This window comes from Miscanthus floridulus, chromosome 1, assembly GCF_019320115.1.
Source record: "Miscanthus floridulus cultivar M001 chromosome 1, ASM1932011v1, whole genome shotgun sequence".
Lineage (NCBI taxonomy): Eukaryota > Viridiplantae > Streptophyta > Magnoliopsida > Poales > Poaceae > Miscanthus > Miscanthus floridulus.
Window position 1 is genome coordinate 41,263,259 of NC_089580.1, and position 21,628 is coordinate 41,284,886.

Consider the following 21,628-nt stretch of genomic DNA (forward strand, 5'->3'; position numbering starts at 1 on the left):
CGTGCGGTCGCGGTAGCCGAAGCGCCGGCGACGGCGAGGGACTGAGGGGCCAGGGCAAGGGGTGAAGGAGGACGAATAAGCTAGCTGCCGAGCGGGCCGCGGACGACGCAGAGCGCACACACGGACACAGACACGGACGGACGGCGCCGCGCATGGTTGGTGGCGGTGCGCCATCATACCACGGCGAACGGGAATAAGCATCATCACTCACGACGCACTCATCCTCCTAATGACGCCAAAGCCGCGCTCGCGGCTGGGATGATGCCATGCCAACAATGCCGTGTTGCCATGGACTAGATGATCATGCCCACTCGGATTGGACCCTGCACGACGGTCAGTATATCGTATGCTTGAACCTGACTGAACGTCTCACCTACCGTAGCCCGTAGCTAGCTGTTGCTTTACATTTCAGCGGAGGCGGGATGCAGAGGTCTCCTCTTTCTCTTGTCTACAAGCCACCTGCATCTGCAATTCGATCCAGTGGCCATCATCGCAACTCGTTTACACGACGAGGTGAATCACGCGCTTAGAGTAGAGACAGCAGATCAGTGTCAGCAGGTTTCCTCGCGCCCAGGGCACACCGCACCTGCTCCCTGCCTTCTCTGCTAAGGATATAGATAGACACAAGACACACGGTCAGGGACACAGAGATCTCTCGTCTCGTTCAGTAACCAGTGATACTCCATCATCGTTTTCTTCCTTCCTTCCATCCAATGCAAATACAAAAGGAAAAGTAGTAATACTAGCTCCATCAGCGCGCCACCGATGTCTCAACAACCACGGGCCGGATTGTTAATTATTAGGATTAGCGTACGCTATGCATGAACTGATGGACTAATCTTGAGCTGGTCGAATTCATCTGCTCATTACTCAGTGCTGACGTACCCATCCCACAGGTACAATGGCGTCGTCTTGCTCTCGCCGACGGAAGGTTCACTGTCGTACGTCATCCACCGTCAGGCTCATCGGACGGAGGCGTCGAACGAGCCTACGCCTACCCTGGTTCCATTCCACTGCCGGAGGATCGAATATATTCTGCTGGTGCTGGTTGGGTTGGGTTGGGTTGGGTTTTCTCAGGCACGCGCAGCAGCACGAGTGCGGTGGAGGATCCATACACATGTCGTCCATCTGGCCATCTGGGACCGAAAAAGCTAGCTGATTCGTTCCTTGCTCTTGTCGCTGCTGGCGCCTGGAAGCCTAGAAGATACAGTAAGGAACAAGCTAGCTAGGGCACATGTATGTAGAGGTAAGATTGTCTTCAACAGTGTTGACAAACCGTGACCCATCTCCAAAATGCATAGTGCACAGTGATTTTCGGCAAAAAACCATCCTCCAACGGAGTATCCAAACACGGGAGGCATTTTGCGTCGGAGGCAACACGGTAGGCAAACTTGCATCCTCTCTCCGTCCCTTTGCGTCTCCTCTCTGTCCCTTTGCCTCGGCCGCGCAACAGCACGTGAGCTCCCTCCCCTCCAGCCGCAGCAGCATCTGGCGGTCCCACGGCGAGATCCCTCCCCTCTCCCAGCGCGAGATCCGGCAGCGGCGGGCTCCCTCCCCTCTCGTGCGGCGAGAACCGGTGGCGGCGGGCTCCCTCCCCCCTCCCACGGCGAGATCCGGCAGCGGCGGGCTCCCTCCCCCTCCCATGGCGAGGCGCGGCCCCTCCCCCCCCCCCCCCCTCTGACCGAGCATCCGGCGGTCCCTCCTCCTCCCTCCTCCCTCCTCCGGCAGCGCTCCCACGGCGAGATCCGACGGCGGCGAGCTCCCTCCCCTCTCCCAGCGCGAGATCCAGCGGCGGCGAGCTCCCTCCCCTCTCCTACGGCGAGATCCGACGGCAGCAGGCTCCCTCCCCCCTCCCATGGTGAGATCCGGCAGCGGCGGGCTCCCTCCCCCTCCCATGGCGAGATCCGGCGATGGCAGGCACCCTCCCCCTCCCACGGCGAGATCCAGCGACGGCGAGGAGCGAGGAAGAGAGAGAGAAGGCAAGGGGAGATCAGGAGGAAGAGGGAGGGAGGGGAAGAGAAGTGACGAGGGGAGGGAGAGAGGAGACGGGATATTTTACCGGTGTACAATGATTTAGGTCGTCTGTTGGGGAAGCTGAACTTTGGGTGCGGATCATTTTTACTGTGCAGGACCCAAACAAGCGAATGGGTGCTGTGTTTGGGTACTCCTTGTTGGAGACCGTCTAAGAGGTGTCATTTTGTTGGTACACTGTCGCCATGGCAGAAGATGTGTAGTCCATCTAGAGATGCTGCAACAGCTCGTTCCTTCTGCCCGTGGTAATTAAGCAAAGCAAAGGTTTATGCTTGCTCGAGGTGGTGCCATGCACGTTCGATCGGAGCAGTAGTGCGAGAGCTGGTGGCGTAGAGAAGGCCAGAAGGGACGGTGACGGTTGTTGGCCCCTGGATCTTCCACACGGGTGAGCCAATCGTTCATCGGTGTTATCGACCACATACTATGGCTAGAGGTAGAAGAAGAGAGAAAGAACAGAGCGCACACATATAGCACCAGCGCCAGTGTTGGTCGGAGCTCTGCAGAGGAGATGGTAAAACTGAACTCGCTCTTTTTACTGAGTTGTAGTGGGAAACTATATATACAACTCTACCCATCTAATCCTAGTACACAGATATGTTAGGCTGCCATGCTGCTTGAAAGCATCTAGGCCCCTAGTTGGGTTTCGGTGATTAATGACAATACAAAATTACTATAACTAACGTGTGTTTTGCAGAGGCAATTAAGTTAGGTCATGGTAATGAAGATTGATTGGGCAATCAAAGTTGTCATGCCCCCTCGATGGAAATCGTTTCGATTTTCAAAGGATGGACGACAAGGTTAAGGATGACTAGTTCTAAGTGTCGATTGTAGTTGGAGAGACACTTAGAGTAGTTTAGGACTTTGTTTTCCATTGACCGTACTATTAAAGGGGGTATGGACGGGTAGCTTGACCTAGTTGAGTCTAGTAAGTTAGGTGTGGTGCACACTTGTTAAAACTAGCTCTAGGTAGCTCCTACGAAGCCCTTTGATCCCATGGAGCAAACTTCATTCATAAATGATCGAGAGTTGGAAGTGAATGGAGGGTCAAATACTGACCGGACGCTGGCTCCGGTGCGACCGAACGCTGGCCGCAGGGTCCGGTCAGTTCATTTGACCAAGGAGAACAAGTCTGGTGTGACCGAACGCTGGAAGGTCAATGTGACCAAACACTGAGAGCCAGCGTCCGGTCGACTCTAGTAAGGGTCCAGACTTGAGAAAGTGTGACCGGACGCGTCCGGTCAATACTGACCGAACCCTGAGTATCCAGCGTCCAGTCGAGTACAGTAAGCATCCAAGAGCGACCAGACACGTCCGGTCATTACTGACCGGACCCTGACAGCGTCCGGTCATCACTTAAAAACTGTTGCGCGGGTTGAACTGACCGGAGCGTTCGGTCAGCATGACCAGAGCGTCCGGTCACCCCGCAGAAGCTCATAACGGTTCATTTTTCAGGCTGTCTTATAAATAGAAGCTCCACTCGTATGTGGAGTTACTTTTGCTCATTTCAACAGCTGAGAAACATGTTTGTGAGTGCCAAGAAGAGCAAGGTCCTAGTGAGGTGTTTGTGATTTGAGAATCCAAGAGTAAAACCTCATTAGTGAATCAAGAGTAGACAAGTGTGCATCTATCTTCTCATTAGGCTTCGCGTGGTCAAGTGAGAGTTCATGCTTGTTACTCTTGGTGATCACCATCACCTAGACGGCTTGGTGGTGATTGGGAGCTTGGTGTTCACCCGGCGGAGCTTGTGGGTGACCCAACTCAAGTTGTGAGCGGCTTTGGGTGATTCACCGCGACGGAGTGTCGAAGAATCAACCCGTAGAGAGCACTTGATCCTTGTGTGGATCAAGGGGGAGCTACACCCTTGCGCGGGTGCTCCAACGAGGACTAGTGGGGAGTGGCGACTCTCTGATACCTCGGCAAAACATCGCCGTATTCCTCTCTCCATTTACTTTGAGCATTTAATTTAAGTATTTACTTTGAGCAATTCAATACTTGTCTTTACATTCATAGAATTGTCATGCTAGAGTAAGTTTGGAACATAGGTTGCAAGTCTTTTATGCGTTAATTTGATAGAAACACTTTTCTAGGCACAAGGGGTTAATTGGGCTATCCGTAGGATTTGATTATTGCAAGAAAATTTAGAATTAGCCCAATTCACCCCCCTCTTGGGCATCTTGATCCTTTCAATTGGTATCAGAGCCTTGTGCTCATGTTTTTAAGCTTAACCGCTTAGAGTAAGATGTCTCACGGGGATAGACCTCCTCCTATCTTCGAGGGGGATGATTTTCCATATTGGAAAATTCGCATGGAGGCATACCTAGAAGCTCTAGACGTTGGAATACTTAGAGCCGCCTCTCAAGGGTTCCCAACACCTAAGAATCCTGCACAACTTCAAGGCAATAAAGTGAACTATGAAAAATGGAATGCAAAGGCTCGCAACACCATCTTTAGAGGTCTTTGCAAAGATATGTTCAACCGCGTAAGGAACCACAAAGACGCCCATGCACTATGGTCAGATGTTTGTGCACTCCATAAGGGAACTAAGAGTGAGCGTGAGGAACGCTATCATCTTGTGATTAAAAAGCTAAATTCATTTGAGATGCTTCCCAAAGAATGTGCTAATGAGATGTATTCACGTTTGAATGTTCTTGTAGAGAAAGTCAATGGGCTTGGACTTACTCAAATGTCGCCATCCGACGTTGTGAGAAAGATCTTGAGTGTCCTTCCCATTGACAAATATGGCCATATTATGACCGTGCTACACCAAGGTGATCTCTCCACCGCTACATCGACACAAATCTTGGGAAAGATCAATGCTCATGAGATGTACATGCACATCACCCCACAAGATGGCTCATCCTCTACAAAGAAGAAAGAAAAGGACTTAGCATTCAAAGCTAGCCAAGATAAGGGCAAAACAAGACTTGAGTATGAGAGCTCAAGTGATGAAGATGATGAAGAAAGCCTTGCTCTCATGGTGAAGAAGACTGCCAAGATGCTAAAAAGGCTAAACAAGAGTGGCATCAAGTTTGACGGCAAGAAGAAGAAGTTCTTCACTGGCTCAAGAAGAAAGCCAATCTCCGAGATGGATTGCTACAATTGTGGCGAACTTGGCCATCTAGCTCATCAATGTACAAAGCCCAAGAAAGACAAGTTCAAGAACAAGAACAAGGGCAAGAAAGATGACTCAAGCAATGAAGATGAAGATGAGAAGAAAAAGAACAAGCCATACAAGAAGAGAGATGGCAAAAAGAGAGACTTCTACAAGAAGAAGAAAGGTGGAAAGGTCTACATTGTCGGTGATTGGCTCACGGACATTGATTCATCAAATGGATCATCCCATAATGATAGTGACGATGAAAAGGTGACCGCCATTGCTATTGATCTTGCATCTTCACCGCCATCATTGCCATCATCCTCTACACACCTATGTCTTATGGCCAAAGGTGAACGCAAGGTAACTAAGAGTGATGATAGTAGTGATGATGAACATGCTAGTGATGATGATAGTGATAGCGATGATGATGACTCACCTACATACGATGATCTTGTTAAAATATTAAAAAAATACACTAAGATCATTAGAAAGAGTAGAGCTACAAATGAAAAGCTTAATGCTAAAAATGATTTACTCTTAGCTAAGTGTGATACATTAGAAAAGGCTAATGATGAGCTTCGAGAAACTAATGATGCTATATCATCCAAACTCAAAGAGCTCAAATCCTCCAAGAAAGAGCTTAAAGATAAACATGATAAACTTGAGTGGGTGCACAATGAACTCATCACTAGCCACAACAAGCTAAAAGATGAATATACTACTCTTAAGATTAATCATGATACTCTTGTTATTGTTCAAGAATTTTTACCAAATAGGCCACATGATGCTACTAACCATGTTGTCAAGATTGATATAGCTACTTCATATGATGATTTAATTGATGAAAGCATTGAGCATGGATCTAGTAGCAAAGGCAAGCAAGTGGTTGAGTGCAATGACTATGATGAGTATGTCAAGCTCAAGAGTGACAATGAGAAGCTCATAAAAGATCTTGAAGAGATGAAAAGTCACAACACCATTGTGCTAGAAATTCTTGATCATGACAAAGAGTTGATCCTTGAGAATAAGAAGCTCAAAGAAGAAAACAAGAAACTCAAGAAAGAGAAGAACAATGATATTCTTAAGGAAGAGAACAAGAAGCTCAAGATGGAGAAAGAGCATCTCAAAGTGGGATTGAGCAAGTTTGCTAGAGGCAAGCATCTTCAAAGTGAGCTACTCATGAATACCGTCATGAAGATGGATAGAAGTGGCATTGGATATATGGCAAGTGTAGAGAAGAAGAAGGCCCAAGCTCAACACCAACAATCAAAGCCAAAGAGATGTTTTGAGTGTGGACAAGAAGGCCACTTTGCTCATGAGTGTCAAACTCCATCACCACAACCCTTGTCCAAGCATGCTAGACCCTTTGCTTTCAATGCTCACTACATGCTTAGAAAAGATTCTAGTGGAAAGATGAAAGTCATGTTCTTAGGACCCCCAACAAAAGTAGGCCTAAGAAGATTTGGATGGCTAAGTCACTTGTTGAGAAGGTGAAGGGCCCTCAACAAGTTTGGATTCCTAAAGTTTGAATCTCATGTGTGTAGGTGAACTACAAGACCGATGGAAGTCATTGGGTTATTAATAGTGGTTGCACTCAACATATGACCGGTGATCCTCGTATGTTCACCTCACTAGATGAAGAGGTAGATGGACAAGAGAAAAATAACATTTGGAGATAATTCAAAGGGCAATGTTAAAGGATTGGGTAAAGTGGCAATATCAAATGATCATTCCATCTCTAATGTGCTTTATGTTGCTTCATTAAGCTTTAACTTGCTATCTGTTGGGCAGTTGTGTGATCTTGGCTTTCAATGCTTATTCACCAAGAAGAAGGTTGTTGTATCCAAGGTAGATGACAATTAAGTGATATTCAATGGATTTAGATATAACAACTTATATCTAGTTGACTTCACCTCCGAAGATGCAAACTTGAAAACTTGCCTATTCACCAAAACAACACTTGGGTGGCTATAGCATAGAAGACTTGCTTATGTTGGGATGAGCTCACTCAAGAATCTTATGAAGAATGATTTGGTGAGAGGGTTGAAGGATGTGAAGTTTGAGAAGGACAAGCTTTGTAGTGCATGTCAAGCCGGCAAGCAAGTTGCAAACACTCATCCAATCAAAGCTTTCATGTCAACCACAAGAGTACTAGAACTCCTACATATGGATTTATTTAGACCAACAACATACAAGAGTTTGAGAAGAAATCTCTATTGTCTTGTGATTGTGGATGACTATTCAAGGTATACATGTGTGTTCTTTCTTCATGACAAATCCGAAGTTGCATCTTGCTTCAAGAAGTTTGCCAAGAGAGCTCAAAATGAATTTGAAGTGAAGCTCAAGAAGATTAGAAGTAACAATAGAAAAGAATTTGACAACACAAATATTAAATCCTATTGTGATGAAGTTGGAATCAAACATGAAGTCTCCGCTACCTATACTCCTCAACAAAATGGTGTAGTTGAGAGGAAGAACCGGACTTTGATCACTCTTGCAAAGACAATGCTAGATGAGTACAACACCTCCGAAGCTCTATGGGTGGAAGCAATCAACACCGCATGTTATGCATCCAACCACCTATTTCTTCAAAAGTTCCTTGTCAAGACACCGTATGAGTTGCTCAATGGGAAGAAGCCGGACGTCTCCTTCTTTAGGGTGTTTGGTTGCAAGTGCTACATCTACAAGAAGCGGCAACACCTAGGGAAGTTTCAAAGATGTTGTGATATAGGTTTTCTTATTGGTTACTCATTGAAGTCCAAAGCATATAGAGTATTTAATCATGCCACCGGCTTGGTTGAAGAAACATATGATATGTAATTTGATGAATCTAATGGCTCCCAAGGAGCACATGAGAATCTTGATGATGTAGGTGATGAACCATTGAGGGAGGCTATGAAGAATATTCTAGTAGGAGACATCAAGCCAAAAGATGATTAAGATGATGTATAAGTTATCAACCAATCTTCTTCATCAAGTGTGCCACAAGATGGTGAAAAAGATAGGAGAGTAGAAAATGAAGATACTCATATCTCCTATGAGCAAATGGTGGTATAAGCACAAGATGTTGATGCTCCACAACCTCCTCCTCGAGTGGTCAATAGAAGAAACACACCTCTCCTATAAGATCATCTACAAGATCTCATCATAGGGAGTCCATCAAAGGATGTAATGAATCGATCTCAAAAACTTACTTCATTTATTGCTCATCACTTTTTTGTCTCTTGCTATGAGCCTACCAAGGTAGAAGAAGCTCTTAAAGATCCAAATTGGATCAATGCCATGCATGAAGAGTTGAACAACTTCACTCGCAATGAAGTTTGGACTCTTGAAGAGCGACCAAAAGGTGCAAGAGTCATTGGAATGAAGTGGGTGTTCCACAACAAGCAAGATGATCAAGGTGTTGTTGTGAGAAACAAGGCAAGACTAGTTGCAAAGGGGTTCTCTCAAGTTGAAGATTTGGATTTTGGAGAGACTTTTGCACTGGTTGCAAGATTAGAAGCTATCCGTATCCTTCTTACATATGCATCACATCATGAAATGAAACTATATCAAATGGATATGAAAAGTGCTTTTTTAAATGGCTTTATTAATGAACTAGTCTATGTTGATCAACATCCCGGGTTTGAAGACCCTAGATACCCTAATCATGTTTATAGGTTGTAAGGCACTATATGGGCTTATGCAAGCCCCAAGAGCTTGATATGAGCGCCTTTGGGACTTTCTTATTGAGAAGGGCTTTACCATTAGAAAGGTCGACACCACACTATTCACCAAGAAGCTTGATGGGCATATCTTCATTTGTCAAGTATATATTGACGATATTATCTTTGGATCATCAAATGAAGACTCATGCAAAGAATTTGGTGAATTGATATCGAAGGAGTTCGAGATGCCAATTATTGGTGAGCTTACATTCTTTCTTGGTTTTCAAGTCAAGCAAATGAAAGAAGGTATCTTCATCTCTCAAGAGAAATATACAAAAGATCTTCTGAAGAGATTCAAGATGGATGAATGTAAACCAATCAAGACACCAATGCCTATAAATGGACATCTCAACCTAGATGAGGGAGGTAACCCGGTTGATCAAACTATCTACTATTTTATGATTGGTAGCTTGTTATATTTAACCGCATCTAGGCCCAACATCATGTTTAGTGTGTGTATGTGTGCTAGATTTCAAGCTAGTCCTAAGGAAATACATTTAATTACCATAGAAAGAATCCTTAGGTATCTTAAGCACACACCAAGCATTGGCCTTTGGTATCCCAAAGGAGCTTTATTTGAATTGATTGGCTATTCTGATTCGGATTACGCCGGATGCAAAGTTGATAGAAAGAGCACATCCGGAGGGTGCCATTTGCTTGGTAGATCACTTGTGTCTTGGTCCTCCAAGAAACAAAATAGTGTGGCTTTGTCCACCGCCAAAGCGGAATACATTGCCACGAGTGCTTGTTGTGCACAAATATTATATATAAAACAAACTTTGCTAGACTATGGAGTAGTACTAGAGAAAGTACCTCTTTTGTGCGATAATGAAAGTGCGATAAAACTTGCAAATAATCCGGTTCAACACTCTCGCACCAAGCACATAGATATCCGCCATCACTTTCTAAGAGATCATGTTGCTAAAAATGATATATCACTAGAAGGTGTAAGATCCGAAGATCAATTAGCAGATATCTTTACTAAATCGCTAGATGAGGCTACTTTTTGTAGATTATAGAATGAGCTCAATGTACTTGATTTTAGCAACTTCACTAAAAATTGAGCTTGTATTGTCCCTTGCATTCATTGTAATATACAACATTTTTAAATTTGTCGCAATGCATATAGGGCTTGTCTAACATAGTTAAGATAACCGCTGAAAAGCGTGTGAAGAAGCTTAACCTTGGATCAAACTTGATAAGCAACTAGATTTACTTACAAGTATTGCATATGCATGAATGTTGTTCTGTCGTTTTGTTCCATTTGCCCTCTTGTTGCCTATTTTCTTAAAAAGAATTATAGCCTAAGGCAAAATATTTTGAAAAATATAAGGGTTTGAGAGAGGTCACTCACATCAGTCTCAATTGGTGCTTATTTAGATCTTATTCAAGTTGGGACTTGATTGAGAATAGGCAGCGCAAAGGAACCTTGAAGATTTGCTGGAAAAGGTGCACCGGACGTTGCACCGGCCGCTGCTGTCCAGCGTCCGGTCAGTTCACAGGTGGTGAACTACTGCCGAAGGAGTGACCGGACGCTGTGTCTATGCGTCTGGTCAGGAGGGGATCCAGCGTCCGGTCGATCGAAGGAAGAATAAGCTGTACTAACCGGACCCTGCATGTGTCCGGTCATGGACCACCGGACACGTCCGGTCCCGATTTTAGAGGAATTGGACCTCTCTAGAATCGACCGGACGCTGGGTGGTAGCGTCCGGTCGCTACCACCGGAGCGTCCGGTCAGTGGATCTCGCGCAGCATCGGGACTCTTTTTCTGTTTCCTTATTAGTTACGTTGGGGGTACCTTATAATCAACTCGGCCATACTCGTTTCGTCGCCTAACCCTAGATGCCGCCTGCCCCTGCCGTCGCGCGCCGCCAAGCACCATTGTGCCCTCGCCAGCCGCACGCCACCATAGCTCGCCGCGTCGCCATGCCTTCCTGTCGCCGAATCCTGCCGTGCCGTGCCAGCGCCGCCGCTCCCTCGCCCGAGCTCGTCGTGCCGTCACACTGTCCTATCCGCGCCCCTGCTCCACCTTTTGCCGGAGTCATCATGCCCTAGCCCACGTAGAGCGCCACCTCTCCAGGTCACCACCAGGCAGTGCCTTCCTCGCCGTCGTTTTCTTTGGTAAGGATGTGCCTTTGAACCCGCATTAAGTTGCCCGTGACCTAGATTGAGTTCATCAAGCATTGATTTCACATTATGTCAGGGCCATTGATTCACTGCTTACCCTTACCCTAGCTCGGTTCCGAGGATCCCCCGCGTGACGTCTCATCTTTTCTCAGATCACCGTTCATCAGGTAGAAAGCCATTCGATTTAAGTTCGTATCTACATTGCTTTCTCTATTAGGGTTTCGCATCTATTAGATATATTGTATTTATTTGTATATCCATCTATTCTATCGTGCAGCGTGTCGTGTCGCTGAGTTTCATGTGATAGTTGTCAGATAACTTGGGGCCAAGCTCATGAGTATGGACCGAGGCCAAGCCTCAAAAGCGGCAGTTTGACAGTTAATCTTGGTCAGTGACAGCTCATCATCTTATCAGATCAAATGGCTTGCACCAAGAATGTCAGAGATGGTCCAGGCGATGATGATCGGAGGCCCCTGCCTTGCTAGCCTATAGATCCAAAAGGTAAGGCAACAAAGAAGACTGCATCCAAGAAGAGGAAGTACCCAGATAGAGAGATAGCTAGAGCAGCAGCAGTTGCAGAGGCAGCAGACCATGCCGAGAGAGGTGGTGCCTGCAGCGGAGTTGTCATTGCAGATCAGCCGGTTTCACCAGCACTAAGAGCTGTGCTTGAGGAGGTTGAGCGTCATCACGGTAGTCCAGCTAGGACTACCATGTTTGCAGGATGATGGGTTGCCATTGAGGAGGGTCAATCAGCAGAGCAGGAGCCAGTTCAGCAGACTCAGGAGGGCGAGCAGGTATAGCAGACCCAGGAGGCCAAGGGGACAGAGCTGGCACCCCAGCTTCGCCGCTCTGGACGGACCCGTGTACTAGTCTTGCTGAGGCCGCCGACATAGTGGAGGGGATCATGTCCACCACCTAGACCACAGGGTCCACCTCCAGTGGTGCATCTCGACTTGAGGGCTGCCACGGCCAGACAGGTTCAGCAGCTGCGATTTGTAGAGTTTGAGGTTTGGTTTCCTCCGAGGAGGGATGAGAGAGCAGCTGAGGGTTTCTACACCCCACTGCAGGAAGATTTCTACAATGCTTATCTCAACAGTAGGGCAGTGTTCAGATCTCAGAGAGTCTGCCGCATAGAGTCTATTGTGGCAGCAGCCGGAGAGCACATTCGGCCTTACTTATCATATTTGCCAGGGTTGATAGATTTGATTGGATGGATGGGAATATATGTACCATCTTGGGTTCGTAAGTTTTATGCTTCACTCTTCATCGATCCACATCACAGATTTATTCACTTTGTTTTCAGAGGCAGAGACTACAGAGTGACGAGTGGGAGGGCCAAAGAGATACTGAGGCTATAGGATCAGCCTGTCAGGATGCATGAGGTTTGTTATGGATAGCAGGAGCCTCCTAGGCGTCCTCATGGAGGGTTGATGCCCCTACAGATTTAGTGCGACATTGCTTCAAGGAGCCCTTTGGTGAGGGGTCGAGGAGGAACCCCAGTGACTTGACTCCTATAGCGAGAGTGCTAGAGGCCATTATCAGGAGGACACTGCTTCCCAGGTTGGGATATAGGGAGGGCCTGACTCGCTTACAGCTCTAGCTTCTCAATGCCCTAATGCAGCAGACAGTATTTGATATCTGGGACCTCCTTCTTTCAGAGATAGAGGATACAATAGCTGAGGGATTCAAGGGTCGCAGGTAGCTTCCCTATGCTCACTGGATCACGTTTCTCATCTGCAGAGTAGTGCTTGATAAGCCCCCAGGTATGATGGATGAGTATACAGGTGCCACCACAAAGTTCCCAACTTACAACTTGTCATAGAGGATCAGACACAGCACTCCTTAGGCATCCAGATAGCCTAGCCGTCGTCCCGACGTGTCAGAGTCCACAGCTCAGCAGGATGAGATTATTAGAGGGATTGCAGCCACTGAGGAGGAGGAGCTAGAGGCACAGCAGGAGGTGAGCGAGTATAGTGACAATTTTGATGATGACTACCAGCCTATTCCTCAAATGCCTCTACGTAGACACGATGCAGAGGCCGGTAGCTCTAGTTCTGCTCCACCTGCTCCGCAAATAGACCCCGCTCTCATTGCTATTCTTGAGCGGATGCAGCGGACATAGGATAGACAGGCACAGGAGACAGCTGCTACTTTTGCCCAGTTTTAGGCTCGATAGGATGAGTTCTAGAGGCAGCAGTAGGTCATGCAGCAGCAGATGCATCAGCAGTAGATACTCTTGCAGCAGCAGCTTGTGGTTTTCATGCAGCATGTAGTGATAGCTCTTGGGGCCCCATAGCCATAGCCTTTGCCCCAGCTTGCTCAGCCTACTACCACTTCGAGAACTCCAGTAGTATAGCCCAGTGGGCTCCAGAGTTAGGGATAGCCTCTAGCTCAGTTTGTTTCACCTCTTGTATAGGTGTCCCAGTGGTTAGCCTCACCCGTGGTAGCCCCACAGTTCACTCCACTTTAGATGGGCTTCACACCGGAGCAGTCACCCTCGCTATTTGTGCCTGACACGTCAGTCTTTAGGAGTCTTGGAGCATCTTTCAGCGAGCTGACTGGCATACCCACACCACCTCATATGCATGCCGCTGGTCCTTCTACAGCAGCCCTAGTTGTAGTGACTACTCAGAGGCTTCCTAGCTCAATCGCATCATCAGATCCTACAGATGTACCAGCAGCTTCACAGGCAGCACCTGTCCTAGCTCAGACCCAGACCGCTTCAGCAATACTTCCTACCATAGAGGGTCAGTCAGTTCAGAGCTCAGGGTCAGATGATGATGGCACCCAGTTCCAGCTTGGTCCTCGCACCTTAGTGCCCGGCTCGTCCGCTGTAGCCTCACCGATCGACCCCTAGGTTTTGGTGTTTTATGCCAAAGGGGGAGAGGGTTCGAGTATGTAGACTCAGGGGGAGCGACATTTAGAGGGAGCTAGTTATCTAGTATTAGCTTATTATATACATTTGGAGTTTCTTTTGTGTGATACACTATTACTTTTATGCATTCGTGTGTTTAACTTTCATGCATATTATTATATCTATGTGATAGTGATATTTTCGTGATTGTGATATATGACATGTGTGCTCTCTACTTTACATTATTTATATGTCATATCACTTGTGTTATTGCTCATTTGCCTTTGCTTCTGCGTTTATACTCCGATGCAAATGAGCTTTGTTAATCGTACTCATGCTTAATTCACATCCTTTGAGTACATTGTGTTGGCTTGGGTCATATAAGCTTGACTAACACTTTTGTTCTTATCGACAAAAGCTTATATGAACCAAGCCCGTCAAAAACCTCACTCTTTCACATACTCGAGGTGGTATTGTCATCAATCACCAAAAAGGGGGAGATTGAAAGCATCTAGGCCCCTAGTTGGGTTTTGGTGATTAATGACAATACAAGATTACTATGACTAACATGTGTTTTGCAGAGGCAATTAAGTTAGGTCATGGTAATGAAGATCGATTGGGCAATCAAAGTTGTCATGCCCCCTCGATGGAAATCGTTTCAGTTTTTAAAGAATGGACGACAAGGTTAAGGATGACTAGTTCTAAGTGTCGATTGGAGTTAGAGAGACACTTAGAGTAGTTTAGGACTTTATTTTTCCATTGGCCGTACTATTAAGGGGGGTATGGACGGGTAGCTTGACCTAGTTGAGTCTAGTGAGTTAGGTGTGGTTCACACTTGTTAAAACTAGCTCTAGGTAGCTCCTACGAAGCCCTTTGATTCCATAGAGCAAACTTCATTCACAAATGATCAAGAGTTGGAAGTGAATGGACGGTCAAATACTGACCGGACGCTCACTCCGGTGCGACCGGACGCTGGCCGCAGGGTCCGGTCAGTTCATTTGACCAAGGAGAACAAGTCTGGTGTGACCGGACGCTAGAAGGTCAATGTGACCGGACGTTGAGGGCTAGCGTCCGGTCGACTCCAGTAAGAGTCCAGACTTGAGAAAGTGTGACCAGACGCGTCCGGTCAATACTGATCGGACCCTAAGTATCTAGTGTCCGGTCGAGTATAGTAAGCATCCAAGAGCGACCGGACACGTCCGGTCATTACTGACCGGACCCTGACAGCGTCCGGTCATCACTTAAAAACTGTTGCATGGGTTGAACTGACTGGAGCGTCCGGTCACCCCGCAGAAGCTCATAACGGTTCATTTTTTAGGTTGTCTTATAAATAGAAGCTCCACTCGTGTGTGGAGTTACTTTTGCTCATTTCAATAGCTGAGAAACACGTTTGTGAGTGCCAAGAAGAGCAAGGTCCTAGTGAGGTGTTTGTGATTTGAGAATCTAAGAGTGAAACCTCATTAGTGAATCAAGAGTAGACAAGTGTGCATCCATCTTCTCATTAGGCTTCACGTGGTCAAGTAAGAGTTCGTGCTTGTTACTCTTAGTGATCGCCATCACCTAGATGGCTTGGTGGTGATTGGGAGCTTGGTGTTCACCCGGCGGAGCTTGTGGGTGACCCAACTCAAGTTGTGAGCGGCTTTGGGTGATTCGCCGCGACGAAGTGTCGAAGAATCAACCCGTAGAGAGCACTTGATCCTTGCACGGATCAAGGGGGAGCTACACCCTTGCGCGGGTGCTCCAACGAGGACTAGTGGGGAGTGGCGACTCTCCGATACCTCGGCAAAACATCGTCGTGTTCCTTTCTCCATTTACTTTGAGCATTTACTTTAAGTATTTACTTTGAGTAATTCAATACTTGTCTTTACATTCATAGAATTGTCATGCTAGAATAAGTTTGGAACATAGGTTGCAAGTCTTTTATGCGTTAATTTGATAGAAACACTTTTCTAGGCACAAGGGGTTAATTGGGCTATCCGTAGGATTTGATTATTGCAAGAAAATTTAGAATTAGCCTAATTCACCCCCTCTCTTGGGCATCTTGATCCTTTCACTGCTACAGTGACTAGATGTGATAGCAGGGTTGACTTTGGCGTCTGCCCCTGCTGTGGCTACAGCGTGGCAGGAGAACCTTTCGGCGCCTGCCCCTGCCGCGGCTACACTACAGCAGCAGGGAGCCCTTTTGGCGCCCGCCCCTGTCGCGCGTTCAAACAGGGGAGTGTAGCATATTACTTTATAATTCTTCCCCTAATCCTGCTGCTAACACTAGAACCTTTACCATACCGATCATCTTCTTCAGCTCCGTGAAATGAAGACGGACGAGTGGCTTGGTGAGGACGTTCGCGAGTTGCCGACTAGTTTTGAAAAACTCAATGACAATCTACCCTCCATCAACACAGTCCCTGAGGAAGTAGAACTTAATGTCGATGTACTTGCTCTGGTTGTGGAGAACCGAATTTTTTGCGAGGATGATGGCGGGCTGGTTGTCCACCATCAGTGCTGGTGGGTGAGCTTCCACACCGGTTAGCTCACCTAGCAGCCGGCGCAGCCACACAGCTTGGCACGATGTTGTGGTCGTCGCCACATACTCTATCTCGCATGTGGACAGCATCACCACCTTCTGTTTCAGCGACAGCCATGAGATTGGAGCCGACCCGAGAAAGACGAGCACGCCAGAGGTGCTCTGCCGTCCGTCGATATCCCTCACCATATCTGCATCGCTAAACACAATGAGCTGCAACCTACTTTTGCCGATCTTGGGGAAGACGATCCCCTGATCTATCGTCCCCTTGACATAGCGCAGCAGCCGCTTCACCGTGGCCCAGTGATCCTCTCGGGGATCCTCCATGAAGTGGCTGACGTAGCCCATGACGAATGCAATGTCTGGCCTCGTGTGGACTAGGTAGCGCAAACCGCTAACAATGCTCTGGTAGAGTGTTGCATCTACCTTTGCCGCGGTACTGGCCTTCGTTAGCTTCAGCCGCTCCTCTATCGGAGTCACACACAGCTTGCACTCAGCCATGCCACTCTGCTCCAACAGCTTTGAGACGTACGTGCTCTGACCGAGCGTGAGCGCCTCCTTCCCTTGTCTCACCTCGATGTCAAGGTAGTAGGAGAGCACGTTGAGATCGCTTATTCAAAAACAAGCCACCATCTCATGCTTGGAACTATCGATGTCCTCCGCACGCGCGCCGGTGACGATCAAGTCGTCCACATACACGTCGACGACGAGCTCCTCCCTCTCCCATCGCCACGTGTAGAGCGTGTGCTCGGTTGTGCACCGCATGAACCCAAGCTCACCTAGCGCGGCGTCCAGCTTGGCGTTCCACGCTCACGGGGCCTACCGCAGCCCGTAGAGCGCCTTTGTGCAGTCGAAGCACCCTATGCTCTGCTCCCTTTACGGCGAAACCCGAAGGTTGCCCGACGAAGACCGTCTCTGCCTGCTCGTCGTTGAGGAAAGCCCATTTTACGTCCAGGCGATGGACACGCCAGTCCTTCGCTGCTACCAAAGCCAACAGCAGTCGGATAGACTCCATGCGCGCTACCGGTGCAAAGACTTTCTCGAAGTCGATGCCCTCACGTTGGACAAAGCCTCAGGCGATGAGACACGCCTTGTGCTTCACAATGGCGCTACGCTCGTCCTGCTTTACCTTATACACCCACTTCAGGCCAATCGGACGACATCCTAGAGGTGGATCGACGAGCTCCCAAGTCTCGTTTTCCTCGATCGCCTTCATCTCCTCCAGCATCGCCCGTCGCCAATTTGCATCGCCCTTGCCTAGTGCAAATGTGGGTGGTTCCTCTACACTGCTGAGAAGCAGCTCTGGGTCATTGAGCAGCTGACCCGCTAGGCCTAAGGACCCTGTGCCGCCAACGATGTCGTTCAGCCTGTGGAACCGCACCTCCTCATCGTCGTGGAAGGCATCCATGAACTCAGTGATGTCGCTTGGAGGTGAGGTGAACTCGATCACGTTGATGGAGTCCCCTGTTCCGTAGGAGTGGTCGGCACAGCACCTAGAGTGCTCAGCACCCTGGCTGCAGTGCTCGGTACTACTCATGAACCCCTCGCCACCACTCCTGGAATGGTCGGCACACCTCCCAGAGTGCTCGTCACCAGTATTGGAGTGGTCGGCACCACTGCAAGACCTCTCGGCTCCGCTATGAGAGCGTTCAGCATCTGTCCTGGAGTGGTCGGCACTACTATAGGATCGCTCGGCACCACTCTTGGAGTGCTCGGCACCCCCGGAGTGCTCGGTACCGCCCCAGGAGTGCTCGGCTCTTTTTGCTGGAGTGGTCGGCACCTCCTCTGCAGCGTCTCCACCACCGTGGATGACTAAGTGCTCAACAACGAAGGTGCTGGTGAAGCCGCTAGCTTCCCCTATGCCCGGACTGTCCTAGTCCTAGGCCGCCTTCTCGTCGAACACGACGTCGCACAAGACAACCACCTTGCCTTCGCGTGGGTCGTTGAGCCGGTACGCCTTGGTACCTTCCTCGTAGCCCAGGAGCACCATCGGTGTGCTCCTGTCCTCCAACTTGGTGAGGACTGACTTTTGTCTTCCTGACGTGGCCGATGCAGCTGAATGTCCGGAGGAAGGACACGCTCGGCTTGTGCCCATACCAAGCTTCGAACGGCGTCTTGCCCTTCGAGGCCTTGGTGGACGCGCAGTTGAGGATGAACACCGCCGTGGTCACCGCCTTACCTCAGAACCTTGCCGGCATGCTCTTGGCCTTCATTATGGATCGAGCCATGCCGACCACCGTCTGGTTCCGCCGCTCCACCACGACATTCTGTTGTGGCGAGTACGGCGCGGTGTGGTGTCGCACCACACCCTGATCCGCACAGTACGCAGCGAACTGCACCGAAGTGAATTCGCCGCCGCGATCAGTCCGCATCATGCGCAACTTCTTGCCGCTCTCCACCTCTGCGCGCATATTGAACTTCTTGATCGCCTCCGCCGCCTCGTCCTTACTCGTTAGGAGTTACAGCCACATATAGCGACTGCAATCATCCACGAGCAGGAGAAAGTACCGCCGACCACCGTTTGTGGCTGGCGTAATTGGTCCGCGGAGAAGAAGGGACGGTGACGGTTGTTGGCTCCTGGATCTTCCACACGGGTGAGCCGACCGCTCATCGACATTACCGACCACACACTATGGATAGAGGTAGAAGAAGAGAGAAAGAACAGAGCACACACGCAGCACAAGCACGAGCGTTGGCCGGAGCTCTGCAGAGGGGATGGCATGCTCGGCTCTTTTTGCTGGAGTGGTCGGCACCTCCTCTGCAGCGTCTCCACCACCGTGGATGACTAAGTGCTCAACAACGAAGGTGCTGGTGAAGCCGCTAGCTTCCCCTATGCCCGGACTGTCCTAGTCCTAGGCCGCCTTCTCGTCGAACACGACGTCGCACAAGACAACCACCTTGCCTTCGCGTGGGTCGTTGAGCCGGTACGCCTTGGTACCTTCCTCGTAGCCCAGGAGCACCATCGGTGTGCTCCTGTCCTCCAACTTGGTGAGGACTGACTTTTGTCTTCCTGACGTGGCCGATGCAGCTGAATGTCCGGAGGAAGGACACGCTCGGCTTGTGCCCATACCAAGCTTCGAACGGCGTCTTGCCCTTCGAGGCCTTGGTGGACGCGCAGTTGAGGATGAACACCGCCGTGGTCACCGCCTTACCTCAGAACCTTGCCGGCATGCTCTTGGCCTTCATTATGGATCGAGCCATGCCGACCACCGTCTGGTTCCGCCGCTCCACCACGACATTCTGTTGTGGCGAGTACGGCGCGGTGTGGTGTCGCACCACACCCTGATCCGCACAGTACGCAGCGAACTGCACCGAAGTGAATTCGCCGCCGCGATCAGTCCGCATCATGCGCAACTTCTTGCCGCTCTCCACCTCTGCGCGCATATTGAACTTCTTGATCGCCTCCGCCGCCTCGTCCTTACTCGTTAGGAGTTACAGCCACATATAGCGACTGCAATCATCCACGAGCAGGAGAAAGTACCGCCGACCACCGTTTGTGGCTGGCGTAATTGGTCCGCGGAGAAGAAGGGACGGTGACGGTTGTTGGCTCCTGGATCTTCCACACGGGTGAGCCGACCGCTCATCGACATTACCGACCACACACTATGGATAGAGGTAGAAGAAGAGAGAAAGAACAGAGCACACACGCAGCACAAGCACGAGCGTTGGCCGGAGCTCTGCAGAGGGGATGGCAAAACTGAATTCGCTCTCTTTACTGAGTTGCAGTGGGAAACTATATATACAACTCTATCCATCTAATTCTATTACACAGACATATCAGGCTGCCATGCTGCTACAATGACTAAATGTGACAGAGGACTGACTTTGACGACTGTCCTTGTTGTGGCTATAGCGCGGCAGGAGAGGCTTTCAGCACCTGTCTCTGCCACGGCCACAGCGCAACGCATGTCACTGCCGCGCGTCCACACAAGGGAGAGCAGCAGATTAGTTTACAACGGTGACGATGAGAGTTGTGTTTTTCAAGTTTTCACCCTTCCCCAAACCTACTTTTCCCTCCTCCGTGACCGTGTCCATGGAACAAAGGCACGGCAGAACCTTTGTTTGCTTTCTATGTACGTCGATGAATGATCCTGCAAAATTACCGCCTTTTTCATGCCAACGCATGCAGTGCAGTGCAGGGGGGCAATGCGTGCGCGGCACTCTGGAAAAAAGATGACACCATGCATGCATGCGCGGCGCAGATATTATAGAGAGACGCGCAAAGTGCAATACACTACTACTATACTGTAATGTGATGTGGGGGAACAGAAACGCCGGGAGATCACAGAGCGCGCAATGCGATGACGATGTGGTTTTTACTGTTGTTGTTAAAGTTTCAAATCAGGGACATCTATTCTATCCCCGATTAGCTTTTGACCCTGCACTATCTTCTAACAGTATACTAACTCCATCAAAAGATGCAATTCTAGGTTTACTTATATCGGAATCAAACTTTCTCGAATTTGACTAAGTTTATAGAAAATACTATTAGCATGTATAGCTCTCAATTTTTTTAAAAAAAACTCTCAATAGCGATCGTATGAAAAAAAATATTTCATGATAAACATAATGATGGTTATTTTTTTGTATAGCTTTGATCAGGTTAAATAAAACTGTTTAACTTATTGAAAAGTGAGATTTTTTTTTTGGGGGGGGGGGGGGGGGGGGGGGGGGAGGGTGGTGGTGGTGGAGAGTGCTTCACCCTTTCGCGCCATTTATTTTCCTGAGCCAATGCAGTATGTGTTTGTGGCTGAAGTGAAGGTGTGCAAGTGCAACTACAGTCTCTACTGAAGTTGAGGAGCCAATGCTGTGCTGTGAGATCTGTCCAGTGGGCAATGGCAGTATGGCACTAGGGATCCCTATATGGCACTGTGTCACTCACTCCTGCTGCCATTCCTGGGTTCAGGACCTCAGGTACACCATGCGGTTTCGCACGCACGCACGAACCTGCCCGCCCCACCTCGACACGAGTACGAAACACAGAGACGGACAACGGTGTCGATGGTGTGATGATGTCAGGCAACCACACTTGATAAGTTTGGTATGGTACGCACGAGCAGTCGAGCACGACGCAGCACAGGGACCGACAGCGCAGCATGGGGCGAGCATCCTCCGGATCAGCGGCGGGTGAGTCGCAGGTGCCCTGCCTGCCTGCCTCCTTCTTCTTCCTCTTTCTCTTGCTCCACATTTCCATCTCGGGGTGGGATGGTAATGGCGCCGCCGCGGCCGCGTGCCGGACTTGTGGATTGTGGTGTGTGTTGCGTGCCACTGCCAGCGCCAGGAGTTTTCAG